This window comes from Fukomys damarensis, unplaced genomic scaffold, assembly GCF_012274545.1.
Source record: "Fukomys damarensis isolate Sample0158 unplaced genomic scaffold, DMR_v1.0_HiC HiC_scaffold_10, whole genome shotgun sequence".
Taxonomy (NCBI): domain Eukaryota; kingdom Metazoa; phylum Chordata; class Mammalia; order Rodentia; family Bathyergidae; genus Fukomys; species Fukomys damarensis.
This window is the reverse complement of record NW_022900922.1, coordinates 22,470,317-22,482,669: the sequence shown is the minus strand read 5'-3', so window position 1 is coordinate 22,482,669 and position 12,353 is coordinate 22,470,317. Positions and strand designations below refer to the sequence as shown.

Sequence of the window (12,353 nt, the reverse complement as noted above, 5' to 3'; positions counted from 1 at the left end):
AAAAAAAAAAAAAAAAAAAGAGAGATATGCTCTTCTTGAATAATAACAAGATATTCCTTCCTTCTCACTAAAAATAACAAAACTATTAGCTAAAACATTATTTCAATGGCCTATCAAAACCAACTAACTAATAAGAAACATGAGATTATTATCCTCAAAGATTAAAAATCACCACCAATTATAAATGTACTCAGTAATCTGAAATTGCTTAAAAGGAAATAGGATATACAGACCATTTCCCTAGAATGGAAGCTGATTTCCTTTAATGCCACAGCACTTTCTCTTTCATAAGTAATGTTTTCCCCCATAACAGACAAATAAACACAAACATTTGGAAATGCTTACAAAGAAGTGTAAAGATGCCCACTGTTCCTAGTAAATAATATCAGTTTTAAAGAAGCTTTAAAGATTTACAAGGCTGAATGATTTTCATTCTTTCCCTCTGTTCTGTGCATTAAATATACTCACCTTAAACTATCACAAGTGAATTCAGGTCAACGAAACACTCAACAAAAATTTTATTCTCAGAATTAAAACACAGACTTGGTTTACTCTAGCCAAGTAGCACTAAGTTAGTAAACTGGAAAAGGTTTAATTTTTTAAAATATATTTTAAATTATTAAGAGCACTCATATAATACTGCAAATCATATTTATGTCATGTTTATGTTTCTCAATGAAAGCAATAGTAATGTGTTTAGAAAACACAAAGCTTTCTAGATCTTCATATTAATAGAAAATGTTTCGCCCTTGCAAGGATGCTTGTATAATCTTGTAGCTGAGAGATAGTAAATTTCTGAGCCATTTAACATGAACAAATATCAGCCTTAATATTAGCTTTTTCACTTTATGCCTTTTCTTGCCTCTTCAATCATTGAATAAGAGTATGGTAGAACCAAATATGAAAAATATTTCAGGTACAAAAGAATGTTAAACATGTAACTGAGCTTCCACTACATATTTGATAGATGTCCCCAAAGGCTAAAAACATTTAGAAACCCTGAATCCAAATTTAACTAATGAAATTAGTAGTGGTCTTGGTACTATCTGCCTAACTTTGATGTTAAACAGCTTAAGTTTTAAGTCTGTGCTCTCAGGGTAGGCAAGAAACTACCCTATAGTTGGCCTCAGAAGAGAAGCTATATTGGCTTTTCCCATGAAAAAGCAGGAAAGAGTGAACTGAGAGAGAGACAGAGACAGTCAGCAAACTGGACAGAGAGGAGCAAAGCCTCCACTAAAATTCCATATTCATAAAACAGTGTTCATGAAGCACTGGGTTAGAATTTGCACTGTTTGTAGGACCCTAAAAGCTCCAAGCTGAGAACTGTTTTTGACACTTGTATTTTATTGACTCACAGCCTAAGTTGCCTAGGCTGGCCTCAAATTTGCCTCCCAAGTACCTGAGACTATAGCTATCATGCCCAGATTAAAATTGTTATTTAAATGGTCTTTAATTGATAGCGACTCCAGGAAGGTGGCAAAAAAACAAAAATAAATATCTATTGAAACATTTCAACCCAAACCTATAAGAATACCCACAATCAAAGGTTAAATTCGCACAATTATAAAGAAAATAAACATTAAGTCAACCATTAACCAGTGGTGGGAGATACAACAAATAATAAATGAGGCCCACGAAAGCTGTGGATACTGGAATTATCAGATATGGTAGAAAGCAAGTGAAATATATTTAAAATGTGTAAATAACAAAAGAGTGGGAAAAGTATTTCAAAAGAATACGATACTATCAAAATAACCATGCAGATCTTATAGAAATATACACTCACCAAAATTTAAGATTTAATAAACTAGTCAAACATCCAGAAAAGCAATGCTGAGGACAATGATCAGTGCACTGGAATACAGATTTAGAGAAAAAATACAGAGCGAATCCCAGAAGCATAAAAAGAAAGAAAACAGAAAATGAAATGTAAAAGGAATAGATGACAAAAAGAGATTATCTAGTATTCATCCATTGATATACAAGAAAGAGATAACAGAATTGGAGACAATGTTCAAAAGAAATATTGAATAAGAATTGTTTCAAAATTAAGAATGAATGCAGGATTTCATATTCCTAATAATAGCCAAAGCAACATAAATAAACAGACATCTGCTCCTGGACATATTACAAAAATACAGAGATCTTAAAGAAGCCTGAGATTTTTTTTTTTTTTTTTTTGGTATCAGGGATCAAACTCAGGTCCTGTGCTTGCGAGGCAGGCGGCAGAACCACTAAGCTAAATCCCTGGCCCAAGAACCTGAGATTTAAAGGCAAATTTAATTTAACAAACAAACAAAACTTTTTAACTCAACCACAGAAACCAGAAAAGAAAACAATAATATCAAAAGGTGCTAAGGAAAAAAATAAATGTCAAACCAGAAGTTTATATTCAATAAAGTTATAATTAAATAACACAGGTGAAACTAAAATATCAAACAAAACTTTGAATTTGTACAATTAATGGAAGGCCACTAATGAAGTACTGATAGGATTTAATTAGGAAAAAATAGAAATAAGCAAAAAAAAATTAAAGACAGCACGGTGAGAAACTCGAGAAAAGAAAAAGTAAATATGGCTTAACATTTTAAAACATTAAAATCCTGTATATACAAAATAAGATATATTTTGTGGGATTTTTTTTTTAAAAACATCACTGGAAAACAATGGTAAATAAAGCAAGCATCAAAGTAATGGGTGTTAAAATATTCCCAAATCCCACTGTTGGAATAGAGAAATAAATTTAAGCTCATTAAGAAAAAAAAAAAAAAGAACAAGTGCTAGAACTAAAAGAAATACTAGAATAAAAGTGAAATAAAGGATATACAATAGCACATTAGAAATAAATCCAACTATAACATTAATTAAATTGAATTTAACTGGATGAAATATGATAAAAGATGAAATAGCCATTTTTAATGAAGTTTGTATAGAACCAGGTCATATACAGTCAAGAAAATGAGTAGAACACAACTCAGAACATGAAATAGACCCACGGGCAGACCTAATGCTATAAATAGCGTCACACACCAATAGGGAAGGGGGTGCCACTTAAAACATGATGGTGTGGCCAGCCACCGCTGCAGATAAAGAAATAGAATGGAGGGCCGGGGACTTAGCTCAGCGGTTCGGTGGCCTGCCTTGCAAGCGCAAGGACCCAAGTTCAATCCCCGGTACCAAAAAAAAAAAAAAAAAAGAAAAAAAGAAAGAAATAGAATGGATCTCTTCCTCACATTGTATATAAATAACAATTTCAGAAAGACAGAGGGCTTAATCCTTTCAGAAAATGCCATAATAAGGGACTTTTGATATGACAATTTAATAGCAAAAAAATGAAGCCATAAAGAAAGCGATCCACAACACTTCATATGAAGGACTTCTTTTTATTAAAAGATATCTTACCAGGGCCAGGGATTTGGCTCAGTGGTTCTGCCATCTGCCTTGCAAGCACAAAGGCCTGAGTTTGAACCCTGGTACAAAAATAAATAAATAGCCGGGCGTGGTGGCACACGCCCATAATCCCAGCACTCTGGAGGCTGAGGCAGGAGGATCACTGTGAGTTCAAAACCAGCCTGGGCTACATAGTGAGTTCCAGGTCAGTCTCAACTACACAGTGAGACCCTGTCTCAAAAAAACAAATAAACTAAATAAATAAATAAACAAATAGCCTCAAGAGATGTCAAAAGATGAAATTTCAAACTATAGAGTAATGAAGATCATTTGCAATGTATTTAATCAATAGAAGGTTAGTATGAGACTGTTCTACAAAATAAAAACATAAGAACTCAACAGAAGAGTAGCCAATTATACACGTGGCTAACAAACATGAAAAATAAGTTAATAAAATAAAATATAAAATGAAAATAAATTTTATCCAGATTGAGAAAATTCTGACAACAGTGGGCTGGGGGCAGACCTAGAGGAACAGGAACCTGTACACACTGACAGAGAAGTACACTCTAGAAGTCACTTGCCATCACGTGACAGAGGTGAAGATATACACGCCAACGTACCACTGTACACACACATGAAATCAGTTTAAAAGTTACCATTCTGTTAATAAAAAATCTCAATTAGACAGCCTACAAATTAATAATGCATCACCAAAAGAAGATATGCTAGAGATGGTCTGGCAACTAGGTACCAAGAAACAAATGTAACAGTGATCATAAGAAGTATTTTTTATAATAGCAAAAAAACCCGAAAATAACTCAAATGCCTACCTTCAGGTAAATCAGTAAATAAAACAGGTATACAAAATAAATAAATTCAAGATTTACTATTCCAGAGTCCTCTGTTACAGTTAATTCTCCTTGTCTCTCTGGAGAATATTATCTGTTACTTCTGGGTATCCACCTTCTACACTATGTATTGATACATAACTGACCTACTGGATTCAAACTGTGGTACTGACACACACCAGAGTCCTATTTATCCTATCATTTTCACTTCTCCTATCTGATTTCTCCTTCTAATTCCCCCATCTCACAACACATGTGCACACGCACACACAAACATTTCTTGACATACTTTTCCTTTGACCTCCAAAACTCCTTCAAGTTTCTCAAAATACCCGTGGAAACACCTACTGCCTCTCTGTGATGGTAGCTTAATGCCCTTAAGATTTGAACTTCTAATTCTATATTTAGGATCAAGAAATCCATTTTTCAACCCTGAATGAAATCAGAGGATGATTAAGACACCAATTTTACATGCTAGTTTATTTTATTTCTAATTATATTCTTAGTAAATGATGTTAATATTTAATGGCAATGACTTTGCCACTCAGTGCTTTGCCCAGTAAAACCAAAGCCCTTAACATTTTATTGGCACTAAAGCAGTCAGCTGTGACACAGGATAACGGCAAGGGCAAAGAAGTTCTGCTCCATCCCTAAATTAAATGTCTCCTAGATGATGTGAAATGTTCAGGTAGAAATAGCAGTTGCTCAAAGAAAATGACTTCTTTACAATAAAAAACAATCACCGGTGTACTTCCCACAAATCAGATGAGACCATAACACACAGTTTTAATGGGTGTTGACAATATTGTCATAATAGAAGCACCTGTTCACATCAATGCCAACCCTATGACATGTGTGTGTATAATGTGATTTTGAATAAACAAAACAGATGCAAGACACGCTACCAGAAAAAAAAAAAAAACATAGGGGTCATTCACTGTTCGGCTGTCGATGAAAAACAGGTGAAATGACAATGCCTACTACGACAGTATTGCCCTCTATCCGCAATCCTCAAAGCACAAAGACAGGTACTGCTGAGGCTCCCTTCTCCCCTAGGCAGGGTTTCCTAGCTCGTTATAATACCCAGTAAACAAAAGAGAAATTATCAGTGTTGATCTATTTTACAAAATGATTCACATCTGATTTCTTCGCCTATGTATTTCCTGGATACACATAAATATACGACGAGTAAATTTTTTCTCCTACACTTTTTTTCCTTCCTGCCTCTCAATTAGCCTGCTCTACATCCATGGTCAAGTAACAAACACAAGTGAGGCTATATAAAGCGCTGTCTTCATCCATATATTTTGGCATCAAGTAAACAGAAACTAACTTAATGCCAAGCCCCTGAATGAGACGAGACAATCTTCACAGTCATTCGTTTTTTTACGTCTGCTGAGGTCCCCAACCTATGATAGTTTGAGTCAAGGCTTTTTGACTTTACAATAGTGCAAAAGCCATACATTGGATTGTGATCCTGTCCTTTATGCACGTGGGTGAGCCTTAATGTGCTACTGGACAAACCAACACTTGACAGTGTGCCACGCTACGAAGGTAGGATGTTCAAAAGTTAGCTTCATTGAATTCGTGTTTGACTTATGATATTTTCAACTTATGATGGTTTTATTGAGATAGAAGATGAGGAGGATCTGCAATTCTGTGTGACTCTATACTAGGTACTATAAAAGTTCAGAGTGGAAAATGTCTCCCCCTTTTAAGATATTCAATTTAAAATAAAAGGAAATGTACATATAGATAACACTAAGATCAAAGAAAGACACTAAAGCAGATTAAGTATAGAAGTATATTTGATCACAGTAAAGATTTTGCCTTAAGATGTTCCAAGTCTCCCGTGGAAATCTCTACCTTTCCATTCTAAAGGCTTATTGAAGGAGAGGAGCCATAATGAATTAAAAGCCAACTGTCAAGGATTTCAGAGAAAGAGAACACTCTGCAAAAGACCAAAGCATAGGATAATTGACAAAGGGCCATGATTACTAAGATAGCCAAGGGGAAATTCAATGTCTGCTGTAGATTCCAATATATCTGAATAAACATACGGCATTACTACACCATTTCCTGAGAACCTGTTCATTTGTCTACCAGGGCCAAATAATGTCTTTTTCTCTAATATTTATCTGTTACTCAGAAAGACTTCACTTGTCTTGAGTTCCTAAGTAGGTTAAGACACCAATCTTCGAAAACCTTTGGTAGGAAAATATTTAAGAATAATGTCTCACACTTAATTTGTAGCATGAATGGTCCATCAGTGTCTGTCCCCCCACCAAGATATTGTGCCAAAAAGAATACTGTTTTATCACACTAGATTCCCTCAAAATTATAAAAATTATACATTTCTCTTTTTCTTTTAGGCTAGTGCTTCCCACATGTGGTTTGGGAAGAAACCATCAGCATCATCCTGGAACTTGTAGTAAGTGAAAATTCTGTTACCACCTGGGCCCTACTGAAACAGACACTTTGCAGGTGAGGCCAAGCAGGTGGCGTTTCCACGAGGCCCTCTGGTGCATCTGCTACACGCTCAAGGTGAGAATCACTACTTACGACCTGCCAGATAATGGAGCACACACCTTTACCACTGTCAAGGGCATTTCAACCCAAACACGGTAAGAAAACAAATGGGTTTGCAGCTGAGTCTCAACACTGAGAATGACATAGATCTCAGTTACTCAATACTCCCCCGAATGACATAATATTCGAAGTACCAGACGCTCATAAACCTCCAGAGTTGTAGCTTCGTAGACTGTAGTGTCTTACAGAATATTATCTAATATATTGTCGATGAAGCCAACAGACTTAACAGGCTCCCAAGGGTTTCCAAGGGTCTGGAACCTCACAGCATCTCACAGAACAGCTCAGCCTGTGAGAGAGAGGTGGAAGACACCCCAGGAGGGGAAGAATCTCCTGGAAAGTCAGAGAAAGGGAGGGAAGGAAGGAAGGAGTTTTCCTCCTGCACTGGACTAGACCTGGAAGGAGATCTCTCTCCAGGCAGATCTAACACATCTGAAATGAGACTGGCCCAGTTCTCCAGCCTGTAAATTAATGTGTTTCGAAATACCAAAAACATCTAAGCTGAACAGAAAATACGATCTCCCTCTCTAACAGGCACACTAAAATATTTTTATACAATTTATGCCAAAACCCCAACAAGTCTCTAGAGAATGTTGGCCCGCACCGCCCCATCCTCCGCTCCCTTTGTTCTGGGTAATAAAGACCTTCTTGCCGACCACTCACAGCAATTAGCTCACCCCAAACTTCGTGACGAAAAGACGGGGGAAAGAGAGAAATCACTAACAGCAGCGGTCATTTTTTTTAAAAAAATTGAAAATAATGTGGAACTCCCTCCAAAATTAGCCTCCACCGCGATATAAATTGGTTTTCTTTGTGATCTAAAATTGACTCGCAGTTCACTAGTTAGAAAATAGTTGCTGAAAAGCCGGGCCTCGGAGCTTCAGGGTCCCGCCCGCCTTTCATCGTGTAAACAAACGCATCAGATTTAAAGCTTTCCCATAATTGTTATGCTAACCTTGGAGCGCAACCTCTCCATTTGCATTTGAAGGAGCTACATATTAGGCAGGAAAGAAAGTGCTCTTTTTGAAAGCCTGAGAAAATGTCCCCGCTCGGGGCTGTTCCGCCATCTGGGCCGCGCGGGCTGGGCGCCGAGGCTGGGGTGCGCGAAGGCCGGCACCGTGCGGGGAAAAGAATGCAGAAAAGTGCGCGACGTCCCGGGCCCCGACGCGCGCCACTTCCTCGCTCCGGGCGGGGGAGGCCGGGACGTGGGAGCAGCGCGTCCCAAGGTCTCTGCCTTTTCCCAGAGCACATACCAAACGCCAGCTCCTTTTGCAAGCTCCCAGCCTGGTCGCAGCAGCGCAGAGCTGCGGTCCCCGCTGCAGGGCTCAGGGCGCAGGGTGCTGGGCGTCGTGGGTGTGCGCGTGAGTGTGCGTGAGAGGGCGCGGTGCGCGCTCCGAAGGAGAAAGTCGTCTTTAATTGGCGTCCTGGCCCAGTTTTTAACTTGATCTCCTTGAGTACCCAGATATATCTAGTCAAAGCTAATGATAAAAAGCACACTTAAGCACATTAATCTTGGAGTAATTAAAAAATAAAAACACCGAGCCATGGGACTTGTTAAAAAAGAGGAAAAAAAGCCCCAACCTCTCATTAGCTCATTGTAAGAGAACCAAGAAAACCTGTGTATCTCTTCACCTTTTCACGCGCTCTGAGCACAAGGCGAGTTTATAGTGAGTCACGGGGAAATCGGCCCTGGGAGACCGAGACTGGGGATTCCGGAGCCAGGAGAGCTGGGGGTGGGGGGTAAAGTGCTGCTAGACTCAGTATCCTGATGGCTTTCTCTCACCACTGTCATTTTAATATCATCTCTCATGTAATCCAGAGGTGCTTCGGTTGTAAAGTTATTTCCCTATTGTCAGAATTAGCATTTCCCCCTAGTCCTAGGAGACATTCCAGAGGAGAAGGGTATTTTTATTTTCTTTTTTTCCTCCCCTTCATTTGACAAAGGCCTCTCATGCATCGCTGGACTGTATTACAAAGTTCGGGGATTTTTTTTTTTTTTTCCTCAAAGGAAGATCATTGAGGCTAGAAGTAACCCTGGTAGCTGCTAGGAGATGGAATTCACTGCGTGTTGCACAAATAATTGGCAAAAAGGGGAACGTCCAGCAGCAGAGTCCTCCACGGGGGCAAAAGGATGCAAGAGTGGTCACAGAGGGACCTGAGGGAGAAAAGATGAGGTTTATTCTTCTGGCTGGTGGTATACTAAGTATCAGTGTTTGAAAGTCTCTAAAATGTATGAGTTGTCATTTAATCTATTTATTTAGTGTTTATCGGGCAGGGACAATTTTGTTTTGTTGTTTGTTTGGGTTTTATTTTGTTTTGTTTTCTTTGTACCAGAGAGCGAACTGATCGAACTCAGGACCTTGCACTTGTGAGGCAGGCGCGGTACCATGGAGCTAAATTCCCTGGCCCTGTTTTGTTTTGCTTTTTAAGAATCAGAATGTAGCCCCCGCAAAACCTAGGCTGCATTTCTGGCTTCTCACCCCTACTAGCCCTGGTGCCTCATAACAAGTTACAGTACTCAGCTTGTCTAAATCCCAGTGTCTCCATCTGTGAAATATGGATGCTGTGCCCTTTTGGAAGGCTGTGATCATGATGGAATAAGCTCAGTGCCTGGCCTACGGTAGACACTACGTAAATCTTTGCTGTGGCCAGGTATCATCAGTAGCATTGTCATTGCCTTTGCTCTGAAGACTAAAAGAATGCTTTAAAAATGTAATAGATGAAGCAAATGAAGTGGCATTCGAAAGTATTAGGTGCTAGAAATGAACAGTGACCCTGACAGCATGGAACGGCTCTCCTGCAATTTACCTTCTAATGAAGGAGATGCTCAATAAGTCAGAAAAATATTAAACATGGTCACTGTAGAGAGCAAGACATTCCATAAAGAGAATAAAGGATGGTGACTGGAGGGAGTGCGGGAGAACGAGAGAGACAGGAAGAACAGGAGCCCTCTGAGGCAGGGGTCATGGTGGACAATGGTGGAGAAACAAGCAGGACCAGCCTCTGAGCGGACAGGGGCTTCCAAGCCTTCTTCAGGCCATGAGAGACCAGGAGAAGATTTCAAGCATGGGGAAGACCTGACCTGACTTACCACTTAGCAAGGTCACCGCTGGCTCAGATCGGAGACCAGACACTGGGGGAGGGGGCAGGGTAGAAGCGGTCCTCCGCCCTAGCTGCACAAGGAATCTCCTGGAAAGATTTTACAATGCCAAGCCCCACCTGCACACATGGCATAGAGCCCAGGCATCACTGTTTCTTGGGATGTCTGAGAGGCGCCGGTAGCTTTGATCAGAGAGAAAAATAAGAACGCTCTGATTTCACAGTCAGGATATGTCTTGGAGGTAGAAGCAAGTCAACTTGGCAAAGCACTGGGAATGTTAGGGTGGGTGGGGAGAAAAAAATAGGAATCAGTAAGGACCTTTTCTTGTTTATACAGTGGTATCAACAGTGATTTCATTGACCCCGATGGGAAAAATGAAGGCAAAACCGGCTGGTGGATGGGGACTGTAAACCTGAAAATAGGAATGAGGAACCGCTTAGGTATGAAGTGCCTCGTGCACATATTTAATAGGTAATAGTCAAATTAGGAAAGGGAGACATCCGCAGAAGCTGTTCAGTGTGAGAGCAGGAGGACAGCACTTTAAATGATATCTGCATCAGTGTCGCTCAGGAGAACATTCTGCCAGTACCGAAACGTTCTGCATCTTCGTGTTCAGTGAAGAAGCCACCAAATGATTACTTCTGAATATGGAGTATTTGAAGTAGAGCTGGGCTGATTCAAATGAGTAGCTGAATTTTAATTATTTAAATTCAGTAACTGTAGGTGGCAGATATTGCCCTCATGGACAAATTTGATGGATGTAGGTGATTCCCATCTGGCTGAACTTCTTTCAGAATCTGAAAGAACTTCTCACCCTTCCCCTGGTAAAGCCACATCCTCCCAGCCTAGATCACTGTCCCAGCCTCCTATCCGGTCTCATTTCTGTCTCTGATTTTCTATTAAGTAGTCTCAAAACAGTAGCCAAAGGGATCTTTACAACGTGACTTCTATCACGTCTTTTCTTTGCATAAAGCTCTCTCGTGGTTGCAGCAAAAGTTAAAATCCTTCCAAAAGTCCAGAAGAAGGAGGGATTCTGCGGGCTTTTGCGCTGCTTCTTTGCATCTCTTGACCTTGCTTTTCTGCCACATCCTCTCAGTCCCTACCGTAGGACTCAGCACCTTCTACTGTGCCATACAATTAATTCGGTTATGTTGTTCATTGTCTGTGTCTCCCCCTTCCTGGAAAACAGACTTCATTAGTGGGGAAGTATAACTATTTTGTTCACTATTTTATATCCTAGTACCTAAGACACGTAATTATCGTGCCTGTACGTGGCCTTTGAGCTATTGAAACAGTCGCACCCAAATTAATGTGCTCTGTAACTGTAAAAATACCCTCAAGACTTTGAGGACGAAGTATGTGTTTTTAAAGAGTATCTTAATACTCCAGTTATTTAGATTGGTTAGTTATTATAATATTTTTGATAACATTGAGTTAATTTTAAAACGTTATTCAAATTAATTTCATCTGTTTCTTTTTACTTATTTTTTTTATATGAAAATTAATTTCACCTGTTTGTTTTTAGTTATCCAACATGAAATTTCAATCCTAGGAAATTTTAAATCACCTGTGTGGCTCGCGTTACACTTCTAACAGTGATTTAGAGAAAGAACAACAGCCCGCTGCGGGTTCCGTCTAGAGATGAGAGAACATGCATGGGGCGAGTGTGGTACATGCAAGATGAGAGAAATGATTAATTCTAGGAGTAGAGAACCATTCGCTGGTCTATATGAGGTAAATGGATCATAAGATTAAAGCGAAGGTGGAGACTTGACAAAAAAAAAAAAAACAATTGGGCAGGATGCAACTGACTGTCAGCTACAAGAACATCTTCGGTGAAATTTCGTGGAAAGGTGCCCTGGGCGACAGGGTGTGGAGACAGATGAAAAATGAGGAAGGAGGGACAACTAATACAGACAAGAACTTTTTCTTTGAGAAAGGAGAGATGGTAGGAAATAGAGAGGAGAAAGAGGAACGGGAAAGTCAAGTGGGACAGTAAAGGATTGAAAATAATCAAGAGATAATGTATATGTACCAATTCTCCAAAATGAATGTAAATTAATATATGTTGTAAACTTAAACAATTTTAAAAAATAGTTTTGCTGAGAGAAATGAGATGAAGCAAAACCCAGCTGTTTTAATGGAAAGTATTCTAAAGAATGTTGAAATAGATGCGGTGATGGACACCTGTAATCTCAGCACTTTGAGAGGCTGAAGCAAGAGTAAAAGTTCAAGCCCAGCCTGGGAAACTCAGGGAGTTAGTGAAATGCTATCTCACAATAAAAAATAAAAAAGCGTAGGGGATGTAGTTTATTGTGGAGGTAGTGCACTCCATCCCCAGTACCACAAACAAACAAATGAAACAGAATGTTGGCCAGGTGAGGGAAATTACCCAAGCCAAAAAAAAAAAAAAAAAAAAAACC

General features: G+C 39.2%; 2 long non-coding RNA genes across 5 annotated transcripts in view; both read right to left on the bottom strand.

The window, feature by feature from the left end:
• Nucleotides 1-8,221, bottom strand: part of LOC104861471 — a 52,066-nt gene extending 43,845 nt beyond the window's left edge. The window contains exon 1 of the long non-coding RNA XR_780057.2: nt 8,084-8,221. This is a non-coding gene — a long non-coding RNA (uncharacterized LOC104861471). The remainder of the gene's footprint in view (nt 1-8,083) is intronic.
• A 2,202-nt stretch (nt 8,222-10,423) lies between these two features.
• The window catches only part of LOC104861472, a 16,145-nt gene continuing 14,215 nt past the window's right edge, over nt 10,424-12,353 (bottom strand). For all 4 annotated transcript variants that reach the window (XR_004516516.1, XR_004516515.1, XR_780058.2 and 1 more), the window contains one exon: nt 10,424-11,108. This is a non-coding gene — a long non-coding RNA (uncharacterized LOC104861472). The remainder of the gene's footprint in view (nt 11,109-12,353) is intronic.